The sequence below is a fragment of the Bidens hawaiensis genome, unplaced genomic scaffold (genome assembly GCF_021521415.1).
Source record: "Bidens hawaiensis isolate Kalapana, Puna unplaced genomic scaffold, B.hawaiensis_p1.1 tig00011607_1, whole genome shotgun sequence".
NCBI classification, from domain to species: domain Eukaryota; kingdom Viridiplantae; phylum Streptophyta; class Magnoliopsida; order Asterales; family Asteraceae; genus Bidens; species Bidens hawaiensis.
Window position 1 is genome coordinate 463,968 of NW_027491905.1, and position 7,769 is coordinate 471,736.

Genomic DNA, 7,769 nt, shown 5'->3' on the forward strand with positions numbered 1-7,769 from the left:
TGTCTGCGCAGCTCCACGCGCCAGACTCCTTACAGGGAAGCCTGCGTGAAGACCAGCTGTTCCTGCGATACGCGAGACGAATTCTTCTCGCAGCGCGCTAAGAATTGTAGTTCTTCTCGCAGCGCGCTAAGAATTGTAGTTCTTCCCGCGACGCGCTAAGAATTGTAGTTCTTCTCGCGACGCGCTAAGGATTTGTAGTTCTTCCCGCGACGAGCTAAGGATTTAAGTTCTTCCCGCGGCGCGCTAAGGTTTGTTCTGTCTGCCTTCGCCCTCGCGCGTGCGCTCGAATCTTCTCGCGCTAGACCTTAAGTCTTTTCTTCTGTTTAGGTCAGCCTGTATTCTTTTGAAATATCTTATCTTTTGTGTGAGCACTTTAGGTCAGTTCTGACATCTGTCCGAAAAGCCACTTTCGGCGCAGCATGCGCACCAACCCTATTGGTTGACAGAAAAAGTGACTGACATAATCTTTTGAAATCTTCTTTTGCATGCCTTGAACAGTGTTTTATCTGACACCTCCCATGCTTTACCTGTAACCTGTCAGCTTTTCCCCATCCCCTGCAGCTGCCGGCATATCTTTCCATATCTTTTGCTTTTGTTTTCTTGTGCTTTTTGATATCTTTTGCTTGATTTGATAAGATATTTTCCTCTTTTTAAGGGATTGTGCTCCCTAGGGTTTCCCTATATATATAGCTATTTTCTTAACACTTCACACACTACACTTAAACACTCCCCATATCTCTCTCCCTTTGCTCTCTTGCCTCCGTCTTCTCTTCTGTTCTGCCCAGATCTCGGTAATTATAAATATATATTTTGTTTTTGTTTAACTAATCGATACTTAAGAAATAAAAACCAATCGTTAAACCAATAACCTCTTATTTATAGGTTAACTTGTGCTTGTTTAAAAGTTGATTCTTGCATTATCTTTCAACACACCTTTTTCAGGTGAGTAATCTCGTACCTAATCCCTTTTTATTTTTAATGTTTTGGGATGTTCATGTGTTCGTACAAACTTGAGTCTTAAACTTGTTTATAAACTTTTGTCGCGCAAAACCCCATGTGTTATGGACGTAGACTTGGCTGTTTATTTGTATGTGTGGATCATTAACCGTCTTGTCGGCCTATTCCGCAGTTTTCATGGATCCATTAGATGAACACGGGAGAACTATCGTTTATGATTTCTCTTTTGTTTACACTTGCACAGTTTTCTTGTTTTTGTGCTCAATTGGGAGCACGGATTGAACTATGAGCTATGATCTAAGGCTTGATCACAATCTGATTACACCCTTGTTGAACACCAGTTATACACATGATGCGCGCAGATATTGTTATCTATTTATATCTATTAAACTTGATTTCTCACCGACACGCAAGTGTTGACGTTTTATTTTAACACATGTTCAGGTTTGCTGTAGCTGTTTCTGGAAGCTTGAGGACACATAGGATGTTTTCTTTTCTTTTGGACCTAGTTTAAAATGTAACAAGACAAGTTTATGTTATTTGAATATTTTGAGTTATGATATGATTTATGTTACTTTATGTCATGTTCTGCGCGTGCGCAAGGAAATGTATTTATTAAATATTGACACCCAAATAGTGTCGCGAGTAATGAAACAATACGTGGCGCCCCGATGTATAATCCGCCATCGGTCGGGGTGTTACACCGGGTTCATTGGTTCCTATTATGACGACAACATAATCTCAACGTTCGAAAACAAGTACATTGTTCAGTTCCGCACGCTGCTTGAAAATGATGTGCCCGGTCCTCTTCGAGAGTTCGTGAAGGCTGAAAAAAATCGGCCAAAACCTGCATCCGTGGAGGTGAGTAATTTCCGTTTGGGTGATATGGTCGATGTTTATGCTAATGACGGATGGTGGGCGAGAAGAATTATTAGCAAATTTTACGATAGTGAGTATATTGTTCATTTTGATAGCTCCAACCAAGACATCACCTACCCACTTTTCAAAACGACGGACCCGTAAAATATACATATAATGTAAAATATGTACGAACCCGCAAAATTTGGCGAGAGATGTAAATTATTGAGGAAGATGAGATTATACATATAATGTAAAATATGGACGGACCCGTAAGAGTTAACTAAAATATCATCTCCTTAGTACAACTAACAAATTTGTGTATTGAAAGACAAAGTTGAAATGCACATTTTTTCATGTGTTTAAAACTTTTAGGGGTCAGGTAGGAATCCTTACCAAACCGTCTGGCAAGACAGTTTATAATAATAAGATTTAGTGAAGACATATGGACGGGTCCCTCAATATTTTTAAAATTATGATCTCTTAGTACAAATTTATCAAATATGTGTCTTGAAAGACAAATTTTAAAGACACATTTTTCCATGTGTTTAAAACTTGTAGGGGTCAGATATAGAACCTTAATAAACCCTCAATATTTACAAAATTATGGTCTTCTTCCCGAAATGCGTCTTGAAAGACTAAGTTTAAAGGCACAATTTCTCAAGTTTTTTGAATTTAAATGGATCCGGTAGGAAACATTAATAAAGCGTCGAACAAGACTGTTTTATTAGAAGAACATTTAAGGGAAAATATGGACTGGTCCCTCAACATTTTCAAATAACCCTTCGTATTTTTAAAAAAAATTACACTTGTCAGATTTCAACTGATTTAAAGATTTTGTCATCACCTCAGTCCAAATTTAGTGGGCTATTTTAGAAATATGTAGGAATTTTGAACTATTTCTTATTTTCTCTCTCCTCAAAAGGATTATTTAGAGAATTTTCCTTAACTTTTATCTTTTTTAAAGGTTCAAAATAATGTTCTCACAATGTAATTGACTTGTGTAGTTTAGTTCAAAGTTATTATAATCTTATTGAGTTGATTCTTGATCTTTCGGATCACACGGTGTAAACTGAACTTGAAGCATCATCATTATCATCATCATCGTACTCAGTATATCCCACCAATAGCAAAGCTATGGTAGGGTCTGAGGAGGGTAATATGTAGACAGCCTTACGTCTACCTCATAGGGATAGAGAGGCTGCTTCCAGTGAGACCCCCGGCTCGATAATAGTTTTGAAGCATAAATATGGAAGCAGCGAGACCCCCCGGCTCGATAATAGTTTTGAAGCATAAATATGTCAACTGCAAAAAAGAACCGATTAAATGACACCTCTAAAACAAGTGTTAGCTACATGATTAGTTTCTCGCAAGTTGAATAACGCCTCTAAAACAATTCTTAGATATCACCAGGGGCCAACCGTGCAACAAGGTACCAAAACGTTGGACTATGTTTGCAATTTCTAATAACGGGTACCAAACTCGATATCTGCACTTTTCCAAAATATTAATGTTTGAAAAACAAAAGTAGTATGAAATCTAAAAGTTTTGTGTACTACTGAACCAAAAAGATTCACTAACTAAAAACATGTTCTAAGCGAATGAAGTTAAGTTTATAAAGGACTGTTTTAAACACTTTTTGAGCATATTACTATGCACTAATCAAAACGAAAAGTTTTAAAAGGTTTGAATTTGATTCAAAGGAGGTGATGGCGGCTGAAGGTGGTAATTAAGATATTAACTTATAGTCATCAAGGACCATAAAGCTATATGCCTTCAACCATACAAAGCTCAATCTCAGTCCTACCGCTCACGATTTTGACAGGTCTAAGCTCGGGCTCGCTATAGGCTTGGGTTCCACATCCATTATAATTAAGATATTTCCCATTTACTTTTACACAAACAAACCAATTCATTAGAAGTTTGTGTCAAACAAACATTAAAGAATCGTTAATAAATAAGAAAATTGTATGTTGTGGGTACCGAATGAGGTTTACCATGTTTTTTTTTCTTATGGTAAGCCAATGTAAAAGTGGTAATCTCCTACTCGAGAAACAAGCAAGACAAATCAAATTTACATGAGGCATCATACGTGTATAATAATATACTAAAAGTACTAGTTTCCAATGGTTCGTGATTTTTCTTTAAGTTATGTGATGGATTGTTCCAACGAGACGAGCCCAAGTCCAAATGTTTCATTGTATTTGTAATTACAAAAATCTGATTCAAAACTTGAAATCAAAATGGAAACATTTGATATTTTCTCGTCCAAATTGTGTCCCCTTGAATTGAAATAACTCTGTGTAGATGTTGGTCAAAACTAAATCTTTTCATGTGTCAAAATCATCATATTGGTTATGAAAGGATGAGAGCCTTTCATGTGGGTTTGGAAGAAGCCCATATGATTGATGAAAGAAACCTCGCTGCAAATAAAGACTAAAGAAAAGGAAAGCATAGGTTTTATGAAAATCGTTAGAAACTGCCCATCTGTTCTTCTCATGTCTCGTTCTTAGAATCCGTTTCTCATCTCTGTCTCCTTCTATGTTAGTGTTTTGATTTTTCAGTGTAATTGTTCTGTTGAATCAATCGAATCACAATAATTGTCTCATATTTAATTCTCTTAGTTGTGTCAATTGAATACAAGAGAGAGAGAGAGAGAGAGAGAGAGGTCGTTTATGTTGCCTTTTAATTTATGTTCTAGGCTAGGGTGTTTTTATGAATTGCTAGACTTATGAGTTGTATTGTAAAATACTTATGTGTTGTATTGTCACTATTGTCGTGTTTAAACTTTCAAGTTTGGACATATTATTATTATTATTATTATTATTATCTATGGACTCTCTCCTTGTAACTTCAAAATAAACGAATATAAACGTATATTCATGAACATAAATGAACGAATGAAACAAACATCAATTTTTGTTCATATTCATTCGTTTATTAAATAAATAAACTTCTCATAGAACAGTTCACTAATAATTCACCAAACGTTCGGTTCATTTACAATCCCAACCGATTTGATACGTTAAACTAACAATAAATATCTCCACCAAACCACCTTTCCCGCTTATGGACACTCTCCCTGACTCACTCCTTCTCCAAATACTGAGTCGACTCGACGACTCAGCCGACGTTGCTCGTTGCCGAGCAGCTTCCAAGGCTTTCAATTCCGTGTTTCCAGGCCTTCGATCGATCAATCTTCGATGCTCAGAGAAGGAGGTTTTTGTGGACATAATTTCGAAACTGAAAGCCGTTGAATCGGTGTGTATCGGCTATCAGATTCCGTTTATTTGTAGCGATGATTTGAACCTGGTCGATGGAGATTTTGCAAAGGAGTTCCCAAATCGCTGAAATCACTTTCGATATCTGGTCTTCGTTCGCGTACTCAACGCCAGTCGGATATTTTGACTCTGATTTCAAAGTATTGTAAGTTAACTATTTATAAAAGAATATTGCTAGTACTTAATATTGATCATATTTCGTATATTCTGATTGACTAGAAGGTGAAAATTTGTTGTAAACAAACCGAGCTGAACACAACATTTTTCATGTTCGTACGTTAAGCTTTTACGTGTTCACCAACACGACCGGCCGTAGGGAGTGAGAGCTGGAAAACAGACCGAGGCCCGTAATTTTCGAGGCTGAAAATCTTTTTTATATATAATTTTTATATGTATATATTTTTTTAATAAAATAAGTATGGATATTAATTATCTTAAATATATTGAGTCCAAAACCTTTTTTTTATCCATAATCCATTTAAAATTTAAATTGTGCATGTATGATTCCTTTTCATTCGGCTCGTCCAAGGCATTTAAATCCTCGGGCTGGCCTGTTAACGAACACCTAATCGAACAGAACTTTTTTGTTAGTGTGTCATTTATTAAAAAAAATTAACTTGTTAGTGAACATCTCACGAACACAAACAATGTTTTATTTGAATTAAAATTATTTAATGAACAAACAAACATTAACGAACACATTATCGAACGTTCACGGACACAATTGAGCGAGCATGGCCTATGTCCGTGTTTGTTCGTTTAGTTAATAGAACGAAATTCCTTGTTTATGTTCGTTTATTTATCAAAAAACGAACATTAACGAACTTCCCGTCGAGCAGTTTGCCGAATGTTCGGTTCTCTTATAACCTAGTCTTATACGTATAACCTATGCTTTCACAGAGGTGTAGTTTTTCTTTGTTAATGATAGTCTATTGATTTGGTAAATCATTATATCTTATGAAATTAAAGTGTTTGTATTATAGATTTATAGTATACTGGTTTCCAACGGGGTGCTACGAGTTTAAATATAAATGTTTGGTGAACTTGATTGTTTTATTTCACTTTTCTTTGATGCAGGTCATAATCTTGTTAACCTAAAGCTGAAGTATGCATGGCTATCTATGAACAACTTAAATCCAATGCCAATGCTAACAAGTTTGACGCTTTCGTTTACAAATTTTGAAGACGAAGAGCTAAACGAGTTGAATAAGTGTTTCTCTAATCTTCAAGTTCTCAACTTGGTAAGTGTTAGAGGGCTTAAAGATCCCACGATCCGCCTTCTCAACCTCAAAACCTGTCATTGGGCTGTATACAATCATTCACCGTCTTTGACTCTAATCACCCCGAACCTCATCACACTCAAAATCGAAACTTTATTGCCCACTGCAATACATGTTGAAGCTCCCAAGTTAACTCACTTTCATCTTAGCATTAATGGCCTTAAATATGTAGGCGCATTCACCGCCAAAACGTTTGAGAATTTGAAAACGCTTTTTTTGGACACTTCCTATATTGGTTCCTTACTTTCAGAATTCCCGATCACTAAAACAGTAGAAACTCTGACATTGGAGTCAGGAAACGAGGCACCAAGAGACGCCCGGGATTTAAAATTAACTCTAACGAAGGTGTTCATGGTTTTCCCAAATGTGAGATTTCTATGTATTAAACCAAACGCCTGGTCGGAATTAGAAGCTTGTTTAAACCCGGAAGGCTGGGAGATTTTGGATGGGAGGAAAGGGTTGAAAACAATATGTGCATATCTGATGTTAGTTGACTCGTCGTTGACTTTCTCGTCAGTTGCTTTTGTGTTGGACCAGTGTGTCGGTTTGTCAGAGGTCTCGTTGCTCATCAGTGCAGATGTTGTTGATGCTGAATCCAAAAGTTTTATGTCCAAGTGCATGGCTCGTTGGCCTGGGTTGAAGTGGAGATGGGGAATATGGGGTGAAGATATGGAAGATTCTTGGATAACCGACGACATGCCGAATTAAACATCACAATTGTCTAAGAAACGCGCTTGTGATGAGGTAAGATTGATCATATATCGTTTGTGGCCATTTATTAACATTCTTCTAAATTATGTTCTAGCCTCGTGTGTTTTTATGAATTACTAGACTTATGAGGTGTATTGTGTAAGACTTATGTGTGGTGTTGTATTGTATTGTGTTGTGTTGTATTGTCACTATTGTCATGTTTAAGCTTTCAAGTTTGGAGTTTGGACATTTCAAAAGTATATCGCGTCAAATGGCCACTTCTAAATTTCATGCTAAATTATGTCGGGTTGATTCACAATCCATATTTTATAAAAGTCAAAGTGCCAAATTTGATTTTAAAGACTAAAGTTGTTCAATAATTATCTAACATGTTTATTATAACAAAAACTATGTTAAATTATTTCATTATTTGACCGATCAGAGTTAGAGGCATGTTACGAATAGTTGCATAAGTGGATAAGTCACAGTGAATATGTAAGGGTTTTGAACTTTGACCTGTAAATTAGTTCGGTCAGGTTTGATTGGGTAGCTTTTGGGGAATTGGTAATTTCAGCGGGATCCGTTTGTTGACTCTGCATCTTTGACTTTTGATCATTAAAGGAGGTGTTGTCATATGTATCTTGGAAGTTATGTTGACCTGTAACTGCTATATGATTTGATCGAGTATTGTCAGGTGGTAATC

At 36.4% G+C, this 7,769-nt stretch overlaps 1 pseudogene; it reads left to right on the plus strand.

Moving 5' to 3' along the window:
- The first annotated feature begins 4,884 nt into the window (after positions 1-4,884).
- On the plus strand, positions 4,885-7,084 carry LOC143538331 (F-box/LRR-repeat protein At4g29420-like; annotated as a pseudogene).
- The last annotated feature ends 685 nt before the right edge of the window (positions 7,085-7,769 follow it).